General features: G+C 42.8%; 1 long non-coding RNA gene across 2 annotated transcripts; it reads right to left on the bottom strand.

The window, feature by feature from the left end:
- Nucleotides 1-2310: 2310 nt before the first annotated feature.
- On the bottom strand, nt 2311-13256 carry LOC306654620. Of its 2 annotated transcripts, XR_013762002.1 has the most exons (5): nt 13186-13256; nt 11551-11666; nt 11311-11368; nt 8703-8812; nt 2311-6147 (listed from the first exon to the last, which is right to left on the bottom strand). It is a non-coding gene; the product is annotated as an uncharacterized lncRNA (long non-coding RNA). The 2 variants fall into 2 exon arrangements; XR_013762003.1 differs by lacking the exons at nt 11311-11368; nt 11551-11666 and having other exon boundaries at nt 13186-13253.
- Nucleotides 13257-13296: the final 40 nt, after the last annotated feature.

The following is a 13296-nucleotide window of genomic DNA, read 5'->3' as shown; positions in this document are numbered from 1 at the left end:
TTTTGGTGCATCTGTGAGTCCAACCTTTGTCTTAGGTCCTCATTTTGTCAATAGCTCTGTCTCTACCCTTGCCTCCAAACAGACTCCATTTTTGGCATTTGGTAGGAGTCCCTTGTAACTCTCAAGGGTCTTAGTCTCTGTGTTACCTTGCTTCTCGCTACCCTTGAGACTCCGTATTTCTCTGACTCTGTCTCTAGAGATTAGCTCAGCTGGTCCAATCTCCCACCCGCAGGGGCCCTCACTGGTGGAGTGCCCCATTGTAGACAATGCTTAGGCCCAGTGCCCAGGCTGGAACAGGTGACAGCAGCTGTGGGTCTATCTATAGCTCCCTTGCCCTTCAATTGTTCCCAACTTCAAACAATAGTTGGGCCCTGGATTAGAGATGCATCCTCCACTAGCCCTGCTGAAATGGATCCCAGGGGGCAAGGGGATATGGCTCACCAGGGTTACATGGTGATCTGGATCCCCATATTTCCATCTAAACTGAGCTCTCGGCTCCAAGGCCTCTGAACTCAGAGCCTTCTGACTATAGAACTCATGGATAAGGGAACAGGGTGTGTCCAAACATCAGACCTGTGCATGGGCATGTGGGTTTCCCTCCTCCTGCCTTGGCTGACAAGACACTCATGGGCACTGGGGTGCCAGTTCAATGACAGCAGAGACCTGGTCTTTCTAAGACTCTGCCAAATCCTAGCCTGAGCCTGGTACCTGGAAAGTGTACAATATACACTTCTTATGATTCAAGCGTGAGAGGCAGGCTCGAGTAGTGATGACGAACACCTTATCTAAAGTCAGACAGCCTGGGTTGGAATCCCGGCTCTGCCAATTACCAGTCATGAAATCTTGGAAAATTGTTTATTCTCTTAACAATGGATATGCATAAGTTGTACCTATGTCACAGGGCTGTGATGAACATTTTACATGTTAAACATCTCAAGTGCTTAGATTAGTGCCAGGAACTAGTGGAGACTCAATAAATTACTGCTAATTCCAAGTAGAGTATTAAGAAAAATAAGTGAGTGGGTAGATATGTAGAACAGTGATAGAGTGCTTGCCTAGCATGTTTGAGGCCCTGGGTTTGATCACCAGCACGGTGGGGGACTAGGGAACAAGGAGCACATGAATGTATGGGACATGCCATCACCTGTGTAAAAATAGAAGAGATTTGTGCATTTATATGATCACCAATGGGCGGATTACCTCTGGAAGTCACTCTAGATGCTGGTCACAGAGCAGGCACAGTGGGAGTGCAAACATGAAATCCCAGTTATTCAGGAGACTGAGGCAAGAGGATCATGAGTTCAAGGGCAAACTGGGCAACACAGCAAGACTTTGTAAGTAAGAAAGAGGGAAGGAAGGAAGGAGAGGGAGAGAGATGAGGAGAGAAGGGGAGTTGGTAGTCAGGAGAGAGAAGGGGAGAGAGGGAGGAAGGGAGAGAAAGAGAAAGATGCTGGTAATATAGTTGGTGGAGGGACAGCCATGAAAGGGAGGGACTGTGAACCCAATGGGCACTCTACCACTGAGGTATATTTCCAGCTCTTTTTATATTTATTTTTAAAAATATATGTATATATTTTTAGTTGTAGGTAGATACAAGACCTTTTATTTTTTTATATTCATGTGGTACTGAGAATCGAACCCAGGGCCTCATACACGCGAGATGAGTGCTCTACCACTGAGCCACAACCCCAGTACCTCTTTTTATTTTTTGAGACAAGGTCTTACTAAGTTGCTGAGGCTGGCCTTGAACTTGCGCTTCTCCTGCCTCAGCCTCCCCAGATTTTTCCCCCTTGCATGACCTTTTAATCATGTGTATGTACAACTTATTTTTAAAATGCGTGCTACCTGAATAAAGGCCACTTCCAATACGATGCTTGATTATAAAAAAAGAAAAACCTCTACTCTATCAGTGGGGATGGACTTGGGTGAGGGCTGCTCCCCAGGTGTGGGTTCACTGCCTTCAACCCTAGGTGGGGCAGCCTGGGTCTGAACCCTGAGAGTACCTCTTTCCTCCAGCCTCATGGTGGACAAGTATGTCCATTCGAAACTATCCTGGAACAAATGGTAGGACAGAAGGGAGGCTTCCCAGCTTCCAGGCCAAGAATCAGGGGGAGGGGGGAATGCATGTTCCTATCCTCTTCCCTGGCCCCAGCCTCCAATCTTCAGCCTGAGCTATTCTTAGAGCCCAGATAATGCCAACAGTTGCTGCTGCTCATATTTCCAGAACCACCCATTCCTGAGAGGCCCAATCCCACCCCCATCTCCTTTGTGTGCTGGCCTCCCTGTCTGATATGGGTGTCCTGCTGACTCTATCCACCACAAGTAGGTAAGGACCTGGGTGACGGGTCTCTCTAACACTCCTCTTGCCAGGCAGCTAGGAGAGATGGGAAGGGCTAAAGGACATCCTCAGGTAGGAGATGCATTCCTAAGGGTAACCATTCAGATAGCTTGGCCCAAACCCATGCTACAAGCTATATTATGAATATGAATGAAAGGGTGGTTACTCTGGACAAGGCTTAGCCAAGGGGGCTGGGGCAAGGGGAGGGCAGAAAAAGTAGCAAGGAAGGGCCACCAGAAGGTCAGTGCTGGAGGAAGCCAACAACAGGAGGTCTAGGGAAGGGGTGGCAGAAGAGGTCTGACTGTCTAACTCACTAGTGACCTAAAGTAGACTGCTTTTCCTCTTAGTTTAAATTTCCCGCATAAATTGGGCATAACCTTATCTCACTGGGGGGCTAAATAGATTTAATGAAATAATGTATGTAAAGAGCTGAGACTGTGCCTGATCTACAACAAGCACCATGCCCACAGCATCATTAGCTCCTAAAGAGCAGGTAAGGTTTCTTTTCTAGCTTTGCAGCTGCAGGGGCTTCTCAAATCTTTGCTCTGACATTTGCAAGCTAAGTGGCCCTGAGTAAGCTGTTTTACCTCTCTGAGTCTTGAGTTCCTTCTCTGAATACAGAGAGTACCTGCCTTTGGAGTGTTGAGAGAAATAAGTGAAGCAGTTCTTAGTCAGTGGTAAGAGGTCAACAGTGTGAACAGGTGAGGCTGTGTACACTGGGGTCTACAATGGGGAAACCTTTTGTCTGCCACTCTGCAGATGGAATTTGAGACAGTGCCTGGGGCAGCCAACATTCTGGAAGAGAAGCTCTAGTGGACCCAGCGATGGGAGGGAAGTTCCAGGATCTTGCAAAACCACTGTGATGCCACCCCTGAAATCCTGTGCCAAAGTCCAGGCCCTGCCTGGGGTTCTCATGATCAGGATGAACTTGCCCCAGCCTGGGTCAGCTTCCCATTGAGTTCAATCCAACAAATACTCTCTGATGTCCCCCACTCTGGGGCTGGGCTTGCTCCTAGAGTATAGCAACCTCAGACTGGTGGGGGAGACAGGCATCAAAATGCAGACAGTTAATAACAAATGACAGGGCTGGGGAAGTAGTTCAGTGATAGATGGTGTGCCTAGCATGAGCAAGGCCCTGAGTTCAATCTCTGGCACCACCAAAAAACTTAGTAAAATAGCAAAAGACAGGGTATCCCCAGGAATAGCATTTAACCCCACCTGGTGGAATAAAAAATGGGGAAAGAACCCCTCTCTTCAGTAGAAGATCAACTAGAAATGGAGTGTAAGGGTGGGGTGGGTTATGACTCCGCCCTTGAAGTCTTGGTCAATCAGCTTGGGAGCTGAGGGCAGAATGACACTCAAAAGATTAATCTGGGAACCCACCTGATAAGTCTACTGGTGCCCAAGATCCACCCTGAGTATAAGTACCTTGTTTCCTCCCCCATCACACAGCATATGGCTTACCTCTCTATGAAGCTGGAAAGTCTTCAAGGACAAGAGTCCTCCTCAAGCATAGAATCAGTTTTTATGGATTAAAAATTTTATTATTACAAGTATCTCTACTGTTCTAATGTTTTAGGTCTTAAATATTTTCTTTTTTTTTCTTTTTTGGTTGCAGTACCAGGGATTATACCAAGGACCTTGTGCATGGTAGGCAAGCACTCTACCACTGAGTTACACCCCCAGCACAAATTTTATTTATTAATTGAAATATTTATTGAGATTAGTATATATTCACATGCAGTTTTAAGAATACAGAAAAAATACCCTGTCATTGATATAATCAATTGATAGTAATATAATTTATCAATCTTATTCAGATTTTCCCAGTTTTACATATACAAGTGTGTGAGCACATCTGTGTACCCGCATGAATTCAGTTCTTTAGTTTAATCATCTGTGTTTTATCATCAAGATACTGGATATTACTCTTTTATAATCACACCAACCTCCCTACCATCTTTAACCCCTGGCAACCAGTGATACATCCTGCATTTCTAAAACTGTCATCCAAAATGGGATATAAATGAAATTATAGAGCATGTATTTTGTTTTGTTTTGTTACTAGGGGTTGAACTCAGGGGCATTCAACCACTAAGTCCCCAGCCCTATTTTTTGTATTTTATTTAGAGACAGGGCCTCACTGAGTTGCTTAGCACCTTGCTTTTGCTGAAGCTGGCTTTGAACTCGCAATCCTCCTGTCTCAGCCTTCTGAGCTGCTGGGATTATAGGCGTGCACCACCACGCCCGACTACATGTAATCTTTTGAGACTAGTTTTTCCACTAAGCATAATTCCCTGGAGATTAATCCAACTTGTTGCTTATATTGAGTTTGCTCTTTTTTATTGCTGTATGGATGCAGTGTAGTTTGTTTAACCAGTTAAGCGTAGAAGGGTATTTGGAGAGCCCTCAGTTTGAGGTGCTGCCTTCTTACCAGTGTCCTGGGGGACTGAGGCATCCACCATGCCAAACACACCTGGGGAATCAGGTGGGACACAGTTTCCAAGCTCTTGTTCCAGCTTTCTAAGGACATATGCCAAAAATGGTATTCACCTACCTCCCCTTTCCCATACCAGATAATGGAATTCAGCCACCCCCAAGTATGTTAACACCCAATCCTTGGACACAAGCATGAAGAGAATGTCATGGAGTCCCTGGACTTGATTTAGACTTAAAGACTATAGACCTGTATGTTGGCTCCAGCATGACCCAGCCTGTCAACTCCTCAGCCTCATCCTGGAAATGTGAAATCTTTTTATTTATTTATTTATTTTTGGTAACTATAGATGGACAAAATGCCTTCATTTGTTTATTTTTATGTAGTGCTAAGGATAGAATCCAGTGCTTCACACATGCTAGGCAAGCACTCTGCCACTGAGCTACAGCCCCAGCCCCTCAGCCTCATCTTGGGCAGCTCCACCTTCTCGCTCATTCTATTCCAGTTCCACTGGCCTTCTAGGAGCTTATAAACTATACCAACCTCCTCTGTCTCAGGGACTTTGCATCTTCCATTCCCTCCACTTGGAATCCTCTTTCCCTAAACTAAGACAAGGCTGCCTCCTCCTTTCCCTTCAAGTCTCAGGTTAACTGTCACTTCCTTAAAGGGACCTACCATGACAACCTTAGCTAAATTAGATCCTTTCTCTATATGTTCTCTTATCCCCCTCTGTATCACATTTCCTGATTTTTAAAATTTATTACATTTATCACTTGGCTTGTTTATTTATCATCTGTCTCCACTACAAGATTAGATATTTCTTAAGAATTAGGAGCAGACAGGGCTGGGTCTGTAGCTCAGTGGTAGAGTGCTTGCCTAGCACATGTGAGGCACTGAGTTCAATTCTCAGCATCACATAAAAATAAAGAAAGATATTGTGTCTGTCTACAAAAAAAAAAAAAAAACTAGGAACAGGCAGATGGCACTCTGGGTCCCCAGCAGCCAGGATGGGCTTGGGTACAGAAGAGACAGCTATGAGTGCTCACTGAATGGGCCATGTCTCCTGGGATGTGGGACAACTGCTCTTAAGAATCATCTTCTCACCAATTAGAAAAATTTTTTAAAAATTAATTAAAAAAAAAGAACAATCTTCTCCATGGGCCTCTCTCTCTGCTCCCTGTTGTTTCCTCCATGCAAGGCCCAGAAAATATTATGACCCCTATTGATCTCCCACCCCAGCCTGGACAAGGCTCTCCTTTCTTCTCTCTCTTGGGCTCTGCTGGAGCCAAGATAATACAGCATGATGCTTAAGAGCTCAAGAGTCTGACTGTCTGTGTGTAAATCCTCAGTGATTGTTCCTTTGAGACAGCACCTGTCCCATACAGAATTAAAGGAGGTTAATACATATTTTATTAAAAAAACAAGCACAATGGGCAGCAAATAGCACATAATAAGTATTTAGTAGATGATCATTACTTTTCTTTTTCTTACCATTATCATCTACAAACTCAGTACACAGAGAAAGAAAAGTGCATGTCCCACCAACACAGAGATTGGGAGGAGGAAAAGCATCATTTCTAAGATTGTGGGCCCCCATTCTCATCCTTAGGCAATTCCCCTCTGGCCTTGCTGTCTCTACAGCCCCTTCCCTCCTAGTGAAAGTTCAGGGAGATAGAAGGACAGAACTTTAACCTCTGCCTTCACTAATTACAAGGTGAAAATTGCCCTCTCCCACATACAGAGTTGTCAGCCTGCCTCAACATTCCCTAGCTCCATGGTCTCCCTACAAATAGCCAATATAATCTGGGCCCAAAGCTCTGCCATCCTCTAACCACTGGCAGAACTATGCGCATTCTGCTTTCGAGCATCCATCTACCCAACCATGCAAACATTTAATGAAAAATAAGTTTTGCTATTACTATGTGAAATAACAATGAAATCATTTCACAATTACTAGACTGGCAAAGACAAAACAAAACAAAATTTTAAACTCCTGAAAGTTCTATATCTTGGTGAAGATGCAGAACAAAGGCAATTCTAACACATTGCTGGCAGGAATGCAAATTGGTTAAAAAAAAAAAAAAACACTTGGGAGGTAAATTTTATATCATCTAGCAAATTGTTCATGATCTTCAACATTTAAAGAGGTACCTACTAGCCTGTACCATGTGCAATGGATAAAATATTAGAGAAAACCCAAAGGGCCATTCATAGAAGAAACCAGACAAAATATGGTGCTTTATGCAATGAGACCTATAGAGCAGTGAAAATGCATGAACTAAAATTACACGTACAACATGAATAACTCTCAAGATAACACTAAATGAGAAAAGCAAGCTGCAGACATACATGTGATATGTTATCACTTAAAGTCCAAACACCTTGAAAAACAGTATCATATGTTATTTACAAACATACCTAATAAAGGAATAAAAAAAGCACAAGACCTAACACGTCATATAAAAAATTAACCTAAAATAAGTAAGATTTAAATGGGAATGAAAAATCCTAGAAGAAAACCTAGGTGTAAACCTTATTTTCTGGGTTAGGCAATGGTTTCTTAGATATGACATGCAAAGCACAACCAACCAAAGAAAAAACCTAGATAAACTGGATTTCATCAAAATTTAAAAAGTTGTACTTCAAAAGACACAACTGGAAAGACAACTATAGAATGAGAGACTATTTGCAAATCATATGTCTAATAAAAGTCTAGTATCTAAAATATATAAAGAGCTCTTAAAATTTTTATATGGAGAAAAAATTTTAAATAGACACTTCTCTAAGGAAGATACACAAATGGTCAATAAGCACAGGAAAAGATGCTCAACGTAATTAGTTATTAGGAAAATGCAAATCAAAACCACAATAAAGGCTGGGGTTGTGGCTCAGTGGTAGAGTGCTTGCCTAGCATGTGTGAAGCACTGGGTTCTATTCTCAGCACCACATTTAAATAAATAATTAAAATAAAGGTCCATTGACAATTTAAAATATATATTTAAAAAAACACAATAAGATGCCACTTCACACCAACTAGCATGGCCATAATTAGACGAGTACTCGTAAAGATGTAAAAACAGAAACTCTGACACTTTGGAAACTTTTCTGACACTTTCTGAAACTTTTCCACTTTGGAAAATTTAGAAATTCCTCAAAAAGTTAAACATATAGTTACCACGTAACCCAGAAATTCTACTCCTAGGTATTTACTCAAGAGAATTGAAGACATTCACAAAAAACCTGTGGGTGGATGTTCTGAGTATCATTATTCATGACAGCAAAAAGTGGAAACGACCCAAACGTCTATCATTTGAATGAATGGTGAATCTTGCAAATATGCTAAATGAAAGAAACAAGTCACAAAAGGCCACAAAATGTATGACTGCATTTATATGAAATATCCAGAACAGGGAAATTCATAGAGACAAAGTAAATTACCAGTATTCAGAGCTGGGGTGTGGGAAGAATGGGGAATGTCTGCCAATGGGTATGGGGCTTTTTTTTTTTTTTTTTTTTTTAATATGGAACACTTCACGAATTTGTGTGTCATCCTTGCGCAGGGGCCATGCTAATCTTCTCCGGATTGTTCCAATTTTACTATGTGTGCTGCTGAAGCAAGCACGGGACAGGGCTTCTGTACAGAATGATGAAAATGTACTGGAATTAGTGGGGATGGTTGCACAATCTTGTGACTATACTAAAACCCACTGAATTGTGTGTCTTAAAAGGATGAATTTAAAAAAAAAAAAAAGGATGAATTTTATGGTATGAGTTATATCTCAATAAAAAGTTGCACAAGGTACCATGCCAGTGGTAAAAATGTGTACTTAGCATTCACAAAGTCACAAGTTTGATCTCAAGCACCACGTAAACAAAAAAACAAAGTTGCACAGGGATAATAAACACTAAATTCAGGAGAGTCCTTACCTGGGGGCACAGGGAGTTCAGCCATGGTGGGGCACACATGGGCCTTCAGCTACACAGTAGTCCCCCTCTTCTCCAGGGCTTCACTTTCCATGGATTTAGTTACATGTGGTCTGAAAATATTGAACAGAAATTTTTAAAAATAACAATTCATAAGTTTTAAATAACCTCTATTACAATATATTGTTAGAATTTCTCCATTATTACTTACCATTGTTTATCTCTTACTGTGCCTAACTTATAAATTAAGCTTTATCATAAGTATGTACATGTAGGAAAAAAATATAGTTTAAAGAGTTTAGTACTATTTATGGTTTCAGGCATCCACTGAGGGTCTTGGAATATATCCCCCACAGATAAGAGGGTATTACTACTATATTAGCAATGTTTTATTTCATAAGCTGTATAGGAGGTATGTGGGTGTTCATTACATTAATATCTTTCTCAGTGTTATCAAAATAAATAAAATTTAGAAATATTTACTGAGTTTAGACCTAGATTAAACACTGAATTCCATGCGTGGTATAATGAAGAATAAACTAGATCCCATCATGTCCAAAAGTGAGTGGAGAAGTAGTAAGTAGAGAAAATGGTATAGTGAGCCATCTTTACTTTCTGGGCTTCTCTTTGCTCACAAGTAAAATGACAGCTAGATTAGAAGCTTGTAAGAAGAAGGTCTCTGAGGATCCTGGGGCCTAGAAGTGCGTCTCAGCCCATAGCCCCTCCACAAGTTCACCATACAAGATGAAAGCATGGCCCTAGAGCCAGTCCTGGTGCCAGCAGTCACTGAGAGCGGGCCCAAGGCAAAGTCCACCTTCTCTATGTCTTTGTCTTCTCAGTAAAATAAGACCAGTAACTTTTCCCTCCCAGCATTACTGTAGCAGTGTAAATGAGACAGCACATATAAAGTGTCAGGACAAGCCTGGCACACAGTAAATCCTCAACACATGCGAGAGTCCTCACTTCGATTCCACAGGTATTTCCTGAGCTGCACCACTGAGCCAGGCCATGCTAGGGGAGAGAAGGCAGAGGAATTCCACTCTGAATGGCCAAAACAGTGGCCCCTAGCCAGATGGGGAGACAGCCTCATAAATAACAATGCCAGGCAGGGTGTTGTCACTGCTAAAAGGAGACAACAGGCATGTGCACAGATGCAGAACATGGGTGATGCAGACACTGGGGATGGGCCCAGTCCAGACTTGGAAAGAGGCCCTCACCAGGGGCAAAGGCAAGGCACAAAGTTAAGGGACAGGTCTCCATTCACACTGCAGTGCAGCCCTCTTTGTGTCCCCGCCCCCCCACCTAATTTATACTCCAGTGTTCCCACAAACTAGAACAGAGACTTCAATGAATTCAATTGTCAGCTTGGAAAAGTCTGAGCTCAAGGACATCCTAAGGTAGGTGAGGTGGGGGATACAATGTCTAATAGTGTCAAGCAGTCTAATCTGGCAAGTCAGGATACCTCTTCAAACCTCCACTTCTCCCACCATAAAATGGAGATCATAATCAGAAACAGTGGCACATGACTATATTCCAAGTTCATGGCCAGCCTCCCCAAAAAAGAAAAAATTAAAGGAATGGGGATGTGGCTCAGTGGTAAAGCACCCCTGGGTTTAATTCCCAGTACGAGAGAGAGAGAGAGAGACAGAGACAGACACAGACACACAGACGACGACGACTACTGACAAGTTGTGGAATGAGGATTTAAACTCAGATCTGAGATATCAAAGGCTCAGTATATCATCATCATCTCTCTGTGCTCCAGAATCTACAGCTTCCCTGTAGTCCAGTAAATGGAATCCATCCTTGCTATGGAGTGAGGACTAAGTAAAGGTTTGGGGCCAGAAAGACCATGGGTAAGTTCCCTCATCCTAGATTTCTTGATCTAAGAATGGATCAAGAATTGATCTTGGGCTGGGGTTGTGGCTCAGAGGTAGAGCACTCACCTAGCATGTGAGAGGCACTGGGTTCAATTCTCAGCACCGCATATAAATAAATTAAAAATAAAGTCAATTGACAACTAAAAAAGTATTTAAAAAAATAAGAATTGATCTTGATCTTGGAAATACAAGAGATTTCTAAGAGGGCCTAAGAAGATCTGTGGATTCCTCTACATGGTACACATAAAAATTTGTGTCTAATGAAGATTCTCAAAGGAATCTAAGCATCAAAATTAACAAACCACTTGATCTCACTTAGTATGTTTTCTTATCCACTCAATGGAGAAAACAGTACCTTGAAAGACTGTGAGGGGATTAAATGATATAATTTGTAAGGTACCTGAAACATCCTAAATTCTCAATAAGCATCAGTATCCACTCTTCCTCCCTTCCTAACCTATTTTCATCATTCATCAAATGTTACTGAGTATCTACTATGTGGCAGGTGCTGGGAGGTAAAGTGGTGAACATGACAGATATTGGTCCAATTTTGATGGAGCTCACATTTTAATAGAGGGAAACAACAGACAAAAGTAATAATTTCAGGGGCTGGGGATATAGCTCAATTGGCAGAGTGCTTGCCTCACATGCATAAGGCTATGGGTTCAATTCCCCAGCATCACAAAGAGTAACAATGTCAGGTACTAACCACTACTATGAAGAACACTCACAGGATTATGTGATATATATTGATGGCACGGGACAGGGTGACATCTAAGAAGAAAACATCTGAAAGACAAGGAACCAAGTCATGCCAGTTTTAGGGGTAAAGCATCTCACAGAGGGAGCAGGAAAGGCCAAGCCCTGCTAAAAAGACCTAGTCCCACCACAGATTGGGTCACTTTGAGTGCATCACTTAATTTGTGAGGTTCAGCTGCCACACCTACAAAATAAGAATTAAGCAGCCTTACCTGCCACAATGTGAGGGGATTCAATCAAAGGACTGTTAAGATCTGGAATCCTCCCCAAATCTCACCAACAGATACCCAATACATGTCACTGGGCACCCATCTTGGAAGTGGGGAACCTGCACAGAGAACCCTAGGTCACATTTTTATATTTTTACATTCATACTGTGCTAGAAATAACTTCTTTTGTTCCTGGTTAATGCAGTGGCCTCCCCCCACCCAGTTGAGGACGATTACAATAATGCTACTTCATATCCCCCTGAGGTACAGAAGCAGACAAAGACATCAACAAACACTGTTCTGGCAATAAACAGATCACCTATCTATCACACCTGCCCTCATCCACGCAAGAATTTTAGTGGGTTCAGCTGGTCCTGTAGTCAAGAAACTGTTTTCTGTAAGGAGTTAGAAGGATTTTGGACCCTAAATTGGGCCATTGAATTATAATCAGTCATAGTTTTCCCTACAAATTCTCTATCCATCCTCTCCTTTTTTCCATCTCCATAACCACTGCCTGGCTCACATTTATTGCATCACCACCCTGTCTGAGTTCTCTCTAACCCTAGTCTCCCCACTTTCAAACCATTTGCCACATTGTAACCAACGCCTAACATACAACATTGACCATGTCTCTCTCCTGGTTAAAACCCTTCCACAGCTCCCCACTGTCCACTGGATAAGCACCAAGCACCTTGACCTGATATCCAAAGCTACCTCTCCAGGATAGAGCCTCTAACAGCCAGGTTTTCCTCATTATCTACACCAAACCTTTGTCTCTAAAACAAGCCCAACAAGCTTCAGGATTATATACACCTTTGCTGGTTTTGTTTTTGCTACTTGGAATACTCAATCTCTTACCTACACCCCAACACATTCTAACCCATTCTTCAAGATCTTAAGAGCCTTAAGTCCTCCAAAAAAGTACTAGTGACTGTCTACCTTCTTAATCGGATTGAAGACAGGGGCTAAATTTTACCCATGGTTAATACCGAGGGCTTGGACCGATATATTTCGTTTAACTTAACTAAAATTCTCATTAGGTGCTTCAAATTGCAAACAATCCTCTCATAACCTAGGAGAAGGAACAGTTAAGATGCTGAGGGTTGCCAAAGAGTAAAGTGGCGGTAGGATCATAAATCCATATATTAAACAAAATAAAATGTAAAAAACCGAAACTGCCCCAGATCCTGATGCAAGAGGCATCCAAAGGGTCTGAGAAACACTGGGTCACCCTCGAACACTCCTGACTTCAAAATTCCAGGAAAAATAAAAATGCTTTCCTTTTGCTTCTAAAGTTTGCCCTACTGCTACCTTAGGGGAGAAAAATCAGGTGGGTTTTTCTGGGATTTGAGTGGTCTAGGAAAATAACCTGGGCGCCAATGCTGGCTCAGTGCCTAACAGGCTACACTACCCTGCGCCAGTCCCTGCCCCTAAGACTCTATTACCACGCCCACCCCCGCCCACCCCCTGACTGTCGTGACTGTCCCTCTTGAGCATTAGTTTCCCCATCTTACACTGGACGTCGACAGCTCTGCTCTGACCCTCTATGAACTAAGCATACCCCCAGCACCCCGACGACCCAACCTGACCCCTCCCATACTTCCCAAGTCCGGCTTCGCCTGGGTGCAGCAGACGCACCCTTAAAACTAAGATCGCCCTCACACGGACTGCCCCTTCCCGGCCGCCGTCCATCTCCACGGGCACGGTCTCTTCCCACCCCCCCCCCGCCCTACCCTTTAAGTCCAACCG

The sequence above is a fragment of the Sciurus vulgaris genome (assembly GCF_902686455.1).
Source record: "Sciurus vulgaris genome assembly, chromosome: 2".
NCBI classification, from domain to species: Eukaryota; Metazoa; Chordata; class Mammalia; order Rodentia; family Sciuridae; genus Sciurus; species Sciurus vulgaris.
Note: the sequence above shows the minus strand (reverse complement) of the source record. Positions and strands in the feature narration are given on the sequence as shown.